Source organism: Octodon degus, unplaced genomic scaffold (genome assembly GCF_000260255.1).
Source record: "Octodon degus isolate 3935 unplaced genomic scaffold, OctDeg1.0 scaffold00038, whole genome shotgun sequence".
NCBI lineage: Eukaryota > Metazoa > Chordata > Mammalia > Rodentia > Octodontidae > Octodon > Octodon degus.
The window spans coordinates 13,193,921-13,205,757 of NW_004524614.1; the positions used below are offsets into that span (position 1 = coordinate 13,193,921).

Consider the following 11,837-nt stretch of genomic DNA (forward strand, 5'->3'; position numbering starts at 1 on the left):
TCTCTCTCTGTCTGTCTCTCTCTCTCTCTCTCTCTGTCTCTGTCTCTCTCTGTCTCCGTCTGTCTGTCTCTGTCTCTCTCTGTCTCTGTCTCTCTCTCTCTCTCTCTCTCTCTCTCTCTCTCTCTCTTTCTCTCTCTCTCTCCCTCCCTCTCTCTTACTCGGTTTCTAAGCTCATCCCATGAAATTTGGATATTGTGTCTCTTGCCCCTATAAAAGCTTTTCAAACTACATGAATGCTATGAAATCCCAAGAGGAGTACTTCCTTCCTAGCAATTTCTTAACAATTTTACACTGTTTCTCCAAAGACTGGAGCTACAAGCTGCTATGCCCTTTCCTAGAGCTTTAGTTTGTTGGCTCCTTGAAAACGCTGACCCTTAAAAGGAATACTAGTATACTAGTAGGAAGTAACCAGTCCCTGAATCAGGTCTTAAGGGCAGCTCATGTCTCTCATGGTGGACAAGAACTATTCTCAGTGTTTCTGTTATAGTCTAGCCTCATCCAATGACCTGTCCAATTAGACTAGCACCTTGGGGATTGGACCTTCTGAGAGTCTTGTTTTGCTGCAGAATGTAGGGGAACCCTCAAACCTGTGCCACATCTCTGCCTTCAGTCATTTTCCTTTGATATCTATGAACTATTTTAAAAACTACGTCCTACTTCAGTGAGGTTAGGCTCTGAAGGAAAAATTGACAGTAGGCTGAAGTCATCTTGGATCCCTTAAATGCTTCTCATAGACACATGCAAATATATGCAAACCAGTCACACCATGGAGTAATTAAAATAAAATCTAGTAGCCTTAAATAGACACTAAATAATAGTCCTAGGAGATGCAATTAATTCTATTGTTTACAACTACTCTCTTCATTAACTGATTTTTTTTTCCCCAGATGAAGAGGCAAATCATTTTGTTAGCTTCTCTGACAGAAAGACAAAAAAAAAATGCATTATTATCTGATTTGTTGTTATCTTTAAACAAAGCCAAATAATTACTAATAGCAAAAGGAAAAATAAGTCAGAAATGTACCCACAGCTTGCAAGGCTCCTCAGGGCCTGGCTACTGCTTACCATGTCAGCCTCATCTCCTTCCCAAGCTTGGAGCAAATTCTGTAACTGACTTTCTTGAAGTCCCCGAATCCTACCAGCTTGCAAAATCCTGAGAGGAGACATGTACTGTTCCTTCTGTCACAAGGTAAAACACACTTTCAACTTCAGGAACACGCAAGATACTCAGGGAAATCACCATGAGCAAGGCCATTAACACAGCAAGGGAAGCAACAGCAGTGTTCCAAGTTGGTACTAGTCATTATTTACTAGAGAAATAGATATAGGATGAGATATATGAACATATTGGAATTATAAGATCGGATAACTGTGGCCACACTACAAAGCCACTGGTACATGCTTGGAAGTAGAAGGCAATATAGCAGGAGTACAAGCCATGGTAATCTGGGTAACTTCTTCATATAATTTACTTGTGCCCTCTACCCTGCTCTAGTTAGAGCACATATATAGCATTTCCATTTAATGATATATTGTTGCTGTGCCTGTCCAACCTTATGACTCGGTGGGTTAGATAATGTCCAGGTCATGATAAGCCATTTGGATTTCATGGTGACCTGGTGTTCCATGGTCAATTGGGCAGTTTCCATGGAGACCCAGTAGTATCCATGATCTGTTTTTCAAGGGAAGAGTAGTCGTATAGATGATGGTAGAACATTGCTCCAAATTTCTAAAGGTCTCCACTATGATTCACCCATGGGTGCCTTCCAGATAGCATCTCTACCTTCCACTGACACTTTAAGTACCACTGGATATGCTGGATCATGTGGCCCCAGACGCAGAGCAGGTGAACAGCAGCCTGAACCTGCTGCAGAGCCTTGTCTTGCTCTGGGTCTTGTTCAAAATTAGGAGCTTTCTACAGCTAGAGTAGTGAGTAAATTCTGGAGCCCAGCAATTTCAGAGATGACTTTTGAGGTCTGCACAGTCCTACAGACAACCCACTATGACTACTGAACTACATTGGATTATTTTGCTGAATTCACACACCTACAATATTTAAATGGCAATGGAATGTCCATCTCTGACAAAACTAAATGGAAAAGGGGGATATAAATGAAGGATCATTTCGTATCTGTATATACAAAATAGTTAGGATAGATATACAGCTACTTTCTCTTGATTCAATGAGAAAAGAGATTTGCACTAATAGTGTTTGGACAGGATATCATGTCTGCATCTTGTACTATGACTACTACGAAGACAATATGCAATGCATTAATTATTGTAACTGTCCTACTCTCCTGTTTTGAAATTCTCATTACTATTTGTTTCTCAATAAAATTAAATAAATAAATAAATAAAAATACAAAAAATATAAAAAACAAAATTAGAAGCTTTCAGAGTGTTATGGCTTGACCCCCAAAGCCTCATGCAGTCATGGGGTGGGGACTTCTAGAATTTGAGGTTAACTCATGATCCACTAGGATTATGGGTACTGAGGGGATTATGGGTGTGATCCTGGGGCAGATAGCTTGAATGTTATTTAAGAGAGACAGCTTTCCTCTCTGCTGTCATTGTTGCTGCTACTCCTCCATTTTTCTCTCTTGCTCTTTGCTTCCACCATGAAAGGATGCTCTCTGCCCTGTGACACTCTTCTTTGGAGCCATCAGAGTATGGACTGCAACATCTAGTAACTGTGAGCTAAATAAAACTTTCCTTCCTTCATTTTGGGTGTTGGGTATTTGTCCCAGCAATGAGAAAAGAGTAACTGAGACACAAAGTTACTCAGTAAATGGACCAGAATAAGACACCTAAGTAAAGAATATCCAAATAGCCCCAGTAGGTGCTGTGCCTTTTTGTTGTTGTTGTTGGGAGACCAGACACAATAACTTATCTTTTACCTTAGAAGAGATCTCTCTACATGCCCCATTCCACAGGACTCCTAGAAATTTTACTGATGTAGAAGAATCTTGAATGTTCCCTGGATTTATTTCCCATCCTCTGGCTCTCGAATGCTCTCCTATCAAATCCAGAGTAGTAACTACCTGCTGCCCATTTGGCCCAATCGGTATAACACCAATGTAATGAGCCAGTGTGGTATCTTATATGGAGAAAGGCCACTAAGATCCCTATGAAGTAGGTTGTGACACAGGGCTGGAGAGTTCTAAAGCCCTGAGGTAGGAGAGTGAAGGTATATTGCTGAACTTGACAGGTGAGAGCAGATTGGTTTTGGTGGTCCTTATGGACAAGTAATGTAGAAGACGTTTGTAAATCATTAGCTGCATACCAAGGACCAGAAGATGTGTTAATCCGGTCAAGCAAGGAAACCACATCTGGCACAACAGCTGCAATCAGAGTCACCACTTGATTCCATTTTTTAGTTACTTTTCATCTTCTCAAAGATTTCTGCCTTCTGCACAGCCCAAATGGGAAAATTAAATAGAGATGTGGTGGGGACCACCATTATAGCATCCTTCAGGTCCTTGATGGCGGCACTAATCTCTGCAGTCCCTCCCGTAATGTGATACTGCTTATGGATTCCTACTTTACCAGGCAACTCTAATGGCCTTTCTTACCATAGTAGCCCTCATATTACCAGTTAAGGAACCAGTGTTAGCATTCTACCAAGTACTTAAATATGTCTATCCCAATTATGAAGCCTGGAACTGGAAATGATTACAGAATGGAACTGAAGACCTAGCAAACCCACTGTGAGGTGGACCTTTACTAAAATTCCATTGACCACCCAACCTCCATTGACCTCTTTTCTCTTTGGAGGGCTCTAGCGATGTTTTGGATTCCCTTGAATCAGTGTTACTTCAGAAATACTGTCCAGTAGTCCCTCAAAATGTCTGGTTATTTCCCTTCCTAAAATGTAGAGTCACTCACTCGAGCAAAAGGCCTTTGGTCCTCTGGGGGAAGATGGGAGAAAGATTGAATCTATAAATTTTTGGTGCCACAGGATCCTTCCCCAAGGGGACCTGGCCTTCATTCAAGGGGTTTTGGGTCTGTAAACTGACTCAAATCCAGGAACTGGTTGAACAGTCATGATTCCCATGTTACCACAATTTGAAGAAGGTTTTTGTTCATCTGCCCTTAATTTTTTTTTATTATATAAATCTAGTAAAACTTTTGTGGGCTTCACATCTACTTCATTTTGGGGAATATGTAGATGATCAGCCAGTGCCATACACATGTCAGGGTATTTTGATCATTGCATTGTTAACACCCTGTTATGGTTTGTGTCTAGTTATGCCCTCAAAGCCTCGTGTAGTCATGGGGTGAACTTCTAGAGTTTGTAATTAACTCATGATCCACTGGGATTATGGGTGTGAGTGCTTCTGGGATTATGGGTATAAATGCTACTGGGATTATGGGTGTGAGTACTACATGCATCCTGGAGCAGATGGCCTGAATGCAACTTAAGGGAGAAAGACTTGCTCTCCATAGCCAGTGTTGCTCCTACTCCTTTTGCTCTCTGCTCTTTTCTGCTGCCCTGAAAGGTTGCTCTCTGTCATGTACTGCTCTGCCTTGGAGCCAGTCAAGTATGGACTGAAACCTCCATCATTATCTGTGAGCTAAATAAACCTTTCCTTTCTTCATTTTGGGTGTAGGGTATTTGTCCCAGCAATGAGAGAAGAGCAGCTGAGATGCACCTTTTTCTATCATGATGAAAAGTTCATGGTATAAATGCATCAAAGGAATATTTCAGCCATTTTGGGAAAGCAATGAAGTAGTTTACTGACAAAAACTCCTTGTCTGAACTTCTCCTATGGCCATCTGTGCATATCCTTATAAAGTATAGTTTTAGCCAAAAACAAAACAACAACAACAACAACAAAAGCCAGTTTAGCAGGAGCCACATCCTCCATATCTGATCACATTATTGTCTGATCAGGGCTTTCATCTCCCACCATCCCAAAGTGATGTTTGATCCCCAGTCTGCCTTCAGCAAGAGCCCTGTAAGTGCTTAGGCCAGAACCCCTTACTGTGACACTTCCCCCAGGGATTGTCCATTCATGACTCCACCCTGCTGCTAGCTACTGAGTAATTCCCACTTGTCCATACTGTGTCTAGAATTAAGCACAATTATATACTGACATTTCTTCTCCCCTCTTTCACTAGTACTAAACAAAATTTCTTCTTACCACTTTTCCCTGTGTTAAGGTAAACTGAGGCACAACCGAGACCACCAACACAGAAGTTGAAGCAACAGAAAAAGTGGGGGATAAGGGTTATAAGACCCCTAGCCCCACACAACAGGTAGAGGGGAAAAGTTTTATAGTATTGTTGTGATAGGGGAGGGATGTGGCAGGGAGGACTGAAGAATTTTCAGTCTGGCTCTGGGGATTTGAAAGTCTTGGTGATGGTGTATCTTGCAGGTGCAGTTGCATTGGACAGTTGCTGGCTCCTCTCCTTTTGCAAGCTCTGGCTCCCTGTTATCTCTGTGCAGCTGTGGCCAGGAACTCTGCTACCCAAGCCCCATAGCTAACTGATGGCAGAGGTAAAACTGGAATTCTTTAGCTTTCTGGTGCTGTACCCATTCCCATACACCACGCTGCTCCTGATCTCCCAGCTTGGTATTCACTTGTAAATATTTAAACAGCCCTCTGCACATCTGCAGAATATCAGAGCAACCATGTTTTGAACAATCCATTCTTATACCCAAAGGTACATCAAGCTAAAATTAATAGTTACTTACTTACTCGGGATCAATATATTCCCTGGCTGAGGTGAGTGATTGCTTTTAGACATAATATAAAGAGATCTGCAGTAGTAAGCACAACTAGGTAATGCTGACAGATGAAAAAATAAAGCTGGGGCTGGTCCAGAGCCTGCAATGGGCAGGAGGATAAAGACCAGCTTCAGACAGACTAATCCTTAACACCTGTCATGGCATGCCCCAGAGAGGAGTGGACACAGGAAAAGGTAAGGGAACCTGGAAGCTAACAACTCTGGGTTTTGGAAACCTATAGAAAAACCAATGTCCTATTCTGAACCTTCACTTTCTAATTGTCTTCTGATTTGGCAGGATCAACACTTTCATCAGATAATTTTTAATTGATTAGCCTTATTTGACTATTTCATGCAAAAATCCTAGGGCCAGCCAAATAGCTCAGTGGATTAAAGCGCCTGCAACCAGGCACAGGGGCCAGGGTTTCAATCCCTAGGCCTTCTGTGCTAGCTCCGGGGCACACCGAGACAGCAATTGAGGCTGGGTGTGGTGGCACAGGCCTATAATCCCAGCTCTTGGGAGACTGTAAACAGGTGAATCACTACGACTCTGATCTAGTAGTGAGACTCTGAACACCCTGTAGACCCTTCCCTAAAATACCAAAAAAAAAAAAAAAGAAAAAAGAAAAAGAAAAATAAGTACACAAAAGGCAAATTTACAGTCAAAAATGCATTGCTAATATAATATGGGCCTGGCTTAGAACTAAAACCGGGGCAGACCAAATAGCTCAGCAGATTGAAGCACCTGCTTAGGCAGACATAGAGGCTGAGGTTCGATCCCCAGGCCTGTTGTGCTGCCCCTGCTCAAGGGGTGTGCTGAGACGGTGACTGAGACTGGGTGTGGTGGCATGCGCCTATAATCCCACCACTTGGGAGACTGAAATTAGAAGGATCACTATGAGTCCAAACTGTGTAGTGAAACCTCCTAGACCATGTACTAAATACATAAAAAATAACTAAAAAACATATAATTGATAGAGGTTATAAAAACTCCCTAAAATAAGTCAGCCTTATTACAAGTACTTTATCAAAAAATTAAAAGGTTAAACAGTCATATTAACACAAGGAATCTAAAGTGCCATATCTTTTAGAGCCATTTCCTTTCTCAACTATATCAAGAACAAATGCACTAAGTGAACTCCTTGCAGAAGCCGGTTTAATAGGAAAGTGTAATGCTATATGTGCTCACTATTTCCATGGTAACTGTTTTCTTACCAAATGGAAAGAGCTTAAGCAACATTTAAGAACTGCTATTTCCTGAAAGGCCTTCTGTTATATGAATGCCAGTTTTGTATATAAGTTACCTATAATGTCCCCTCACTTTCTTTTCTCCTATTAACTAAAATTAATTTTATTACATTTTATGGCTATGTAATAGAAACATGATGTGGAATCTTTGCTTTTCTTTGCAAAATATATTCTTGAAACGTTGATATGGTAACCAAGCATGCTACTCCTCAGAGTGTGAGAATCCAGAGCTTTTGTAAAAATAATTTAGTCAATCTACATCCTAGGGGTCTTTGATAAACACTGTAACTGCTTTACCTGTGCTAAAAGATAACTTTTAGAAAAACATAAAATCATGTCTCTGATATAGACATGAAAATAAATACACGAAGCAATTATTTATTTAGCTCATTATAAACAAGCCAGGCTACAAAGTTTCTCTCCTTGATCAAACTTTACTCAGGCTCCCTTGAGCCCTTTTCTCAATTAGGCCTCAGGCTCAGTGCCCATCCTTGCCAGGCCTGAAGGCCTAGTACTAGGCTGCTAAGGCAGCTTAGAGAGACTCTCGCTTCCACTGGGTCACCCTCAATCTCTGGTCACCCTGTTATCCCTTCTGCAAGAATACTGGTCAGTGAGGCTAGCAAGAATCCCCCCTACTGTCGACATGGTCTCTCAGTCATTTCCATCCACTGAACCCTTCACTGCTTGTGAGCTATAAGCCCTCTGGTGCCTTTGCTACACTAAGAGATGAGCTCCAGTTCTCTTCCCATAGGCTGACATTATTTGTGTTTTTTACTATAGTCCTGAATAAAGTTTTTACTATTTTAACAAGAGAAACAATAAATTTTTTTAATAAATACAGGCAGATGTTATAAACATTTCAAAGGGAAATTTAAGAGCATAAACTTTTATAGAATAAAGTAATCAAATTGTAAATGAGAGCAAAATTTTTTCTTTGGGGCATAGAGGTCTGTTGGACAAGACTGATATATATTTATCAGTTACTGATAGACTATATCTCATGCAAAATACCTCAAATACAACTAGTAAACTGTACAGATAGCTTAGTGGACATGCGATGGACAGTGGTTCTCTTCCATCACAGTGCAGCTTCTCTTCTCCATTACAGCATGCTAACCAAATAATAGCATGAAAATTGCTTTTAAACATCAGCATAGCTCAGCAGATTAGTTGAGGGGTTCGATCCCCGGGCCTGCCATGCCGGCCCCACCCCTGGGGCAATTGAGACTGGGTGTGGTGGCGTGTGCCTGTAATCCCGGCTCTTGGGAGACTGTAAACAGGCAGATCACTGCGAGTCAAATCTAGTAGTGAGACCCTGAACACCCTGTAGACCCTTCCCTAAAATATAAATAAAAGCAAATAAATAAACACAGTTTATTTATAAACCTAGTTCATAGATTGTTCTTACTCACAGGGATGATTTAGTAAAGGCCATAAAAGATTACTCGATACAGCAAACAAAATATAAATAAAACAAACTAAAATTCTCATTAGTAAAGAAAACACATCTTTTAGTAATTTCACTAAATAAAAAAGTGGTGAGGAAGTTATTCTAGAGTCTTTAATGTTACTTTATTAAGTAATTATCTAATTTTTTTTAATTATCTAATTTTTATTATATGCTTAGTGCCCTGCCTTTGACATGCTTATGCAGTTCACTACAGGGATCTTCCTTTCCAAAGGAAGAAAAGAACTAATACTTTTTTTATGTCATTCCCATAGTCTGAGTGATTGAGACCTAAATGAAGTTCAAGGAAGCTTCCTGCCACTGCTCGAATGTTTATACCACCCAACCCTCATGCTGAAACATAATTACCCCTGTTATCAGTATTAAGAGGTAAGATTTTCAGAAGTTGACCATGAGGCCTTCCCCCTTGCAGGTGGAATTCATCCCAGCACAAATGGAAAAAATTTAGCTTGCTATCATTCTTTCTCTATAGCCTTCTGCCATGTTGTAACACAGAAGGAAGGCCCTTGCCAGATGTGAGCAACTTGATATTGGCCTCCAGACTTGCGAAGCAATAGATTTATGTTCACTATGAATTACCTAGTCTCAGGCATTCTGCTGTAGTACCACAGATTGGACTAAGACACCTTTACTACAGTAGAAGTAATGTACCTCTTTTCACACATGTTGCCTTTTATTGCCCTAACTTAATTTAAAGAGTCCTTTTTAGGTAACATTGCTATCACTTATTTAGCAGTGATTATGGGGAGGCTATGTGCTCAGGGTTTTACATTCATTATCTCATTTTATTACTGTAACAAACCCATAAATTTTAATTCTCATTTTATCATATAGGAATGAGAGTTTCACTATCATGCAGACCGACCTACCCAACCATATACATCCATGCATTTGTCTACACATCATCAACTTTCTGAGATTAAAGCAGCCATCCCATGCCTGTTTTGGGGGGTCACTAAAGTGATACGTTCATAAGGCAATTTGAACAAGGATCTACCTTCTACTAGATGTGAAAATTTCAGGTGTATGTGGAAAAGAGCTGCAAGTGTTATAAACAACAGATCACCTGGCTTGGCAGCTCAGACACTGTGCCTTTCCAGTTGTAAGTGGGCAGCAGATGCTGATTTGCCTTCAAGAGGCTGGGAGCAGATGAGCTTTGTGTGGCTGCCAAGATTCTCCTCCCTTTTGGTCACTGGTTTCCAAGGACAGACTGCCTGCCCTGACCTCCCCCAACCCAGAATTCTTATTTCTCTGAGGCAGGGTACAATGAGTTGCCAGTTTTCTCTTCTAATAAACTGCTAAGGCATCAACTTCCTCTTGAGTTTTCAGACTTTTCCCCTCCTCCAATTAAGCTGTTGGAAAGAAAGACTTAATTTTCTAAACCAGTATGTTTGATGTGGGCTTTTTTAGAATTCAAAATCTGAACACTCTTGTGGTACATTTGTAGGTAAAGAATCCAAATTCTTCTGAGACCAGTTGAAGGATTCTGAGCAGTACGAGTTGGCAAACATTTTTGGTAAAAATGTTAAACAATAAATGTTTTAGGGTTTGTGAGCTTACACAGTCTGTTTAGTCAACCTTTTTCATTATAGCTTCTTAAAAGTATAGAAATTAGAAATTATTTTTAGTGCCGGCACTGTCATAGATTCACAGGGCTCACTTTACTGATTAAAGTTAGAAGAAGAGACACATTCAAAACATACCTTTTGTCTACTTGTCCATATTGGGTCCATATCAATTAAATATTTTGTACCCACTGGGAAGTAAATATTGAGTGGTGAGTTTTACATTTCTGTATTCATCTATTGCTGAAATTTTTAAATTCAGGATGTAAGAGCTCGCAAATGCATAAATATGCATATATCTTTTTTGTCTTTATATTGGTAACTCAGAAATGCCTTTAAATATTATTGTGTTAATGTATGATTTTTTTCTTACCTCCAGATGGTAAATTAGATGATAGTATTTCTTAAATTAAAGGAACTCTGTTCTGATTCACTTACAGAGCTAAGCACTTGTACAATTGAATTATCCTAAAATTCCCAGACATGAAGGAAATTGATCTCCTAATGCCTTTGATGTACTAAAAAACATTATTAATGTAACTAATTTAAATGTTTTAGGAATGTCAGTTCACATGACTTAGGTAAGTCTTTTTCAAATTAGACTAATTTTTATTATTTCATAAAAACAATTATGCCTCCTGAATTATCCTTTAATTATCTTATTTTATTTATTTATTTTTTTTTTGTGGAACCAGGGATTGAACTCAGGCCCTTGTGCTTGCCAGGGAAGCACTTATTCCACTGAGCAATTAAATCATTACTCTAACAAGCTTTATTTCAATGGTGGTTTTATTTCTTTTCTTATTTTATTTATTTATTTGGGGCGGGGGGGTGTGTGGCCAGCTCAGCCCACCAGGGGGCAGGGCTGACTGGCATGTGGTGCTGGGGGATTGAACCGCGGTCCCTTTGCGTTGCTAAGCTTGTTCTAAGTAGGTGCTTTAGACCACTGAGCCATCTCACCAGCCCCATCAATGGTGGTTTTATTTTGTAGTGTGTCAGTTTGATGATAGTTTCCAAGATTTAAAGTAACTTAAAATTTTGAACCAATATTAAGTTGAATGAATTAGTGGATCTTCACTAGCTATTAAGGTCATTTCTAAGGTGTGATATGAATGTAATTACTGAACATAATTTTAAATTTATATATTTTTGACTCATTTTTGCATGTTATAGAGAAGCTCTATATTTTGGGTGTATTAATGAATATATTCAACTTGCTACCTTAAGAACATGTATTGTAAAAGCTAAGTACAGATACAGAAAATTATACAGTGTTCAACAGAAGGTAATCATTTTGAGTAGAGTTAACTATTGTTTGGTGGATTTATTTATAAGCCTTGAAAAAAAGTGCCTTAATATCAAATATACCTATGAAAAGTTAAAATTTAGTTTTCTGTTTTAAAGTAACAAAATTTTCTTTCACTATAGGTGAGGTCTTTCAAGGAATTTCTAAAGGTTTATATTTTAACTCCTGTGTAATCTCTGTAGATAATAAAGGTTCTGTGTCTGACAGAATACTTTTCATTGCTTACGTTTACTTCATTATGACCTTGATTTAAAACACAAAACTTTCATACTCACGACAAAGCTAAGATTCTTTCCAATAATGTTACCCTCCTATATTTTTCAGAATTCTCCAGAGGAACTGAGCCAATAGGATGTTTAAAAATATATAGAAAGAGGGGCTGGAGAGATGGCTCAGTGGTCTAAAGCACCTACTTAAAAAAAAACAAGCTCAGCAAAGCATCAGGGACCGCGGTTCAATCCCCCAGCACCACATGCCAGCCAGCCCCGCCCCCTGGTGGGCTGAGCTGGCCACACAC

The 11,837-nt window shown here is 39.6% G+C and overlaps 1 protein-coding gene across 1 annotated transcript in view; it reads left to right on the forward strand.

The window, feature by feature from the left end:
* Positions 1-11,837, forward strand: part of LOC101559807 (DNA replication licensing factor MCM5) — a 53,498-nt gene that overhangs the window by 1,515 nt on the left and 40,146 nt on the right. The window lies entirely within an intron of this gene.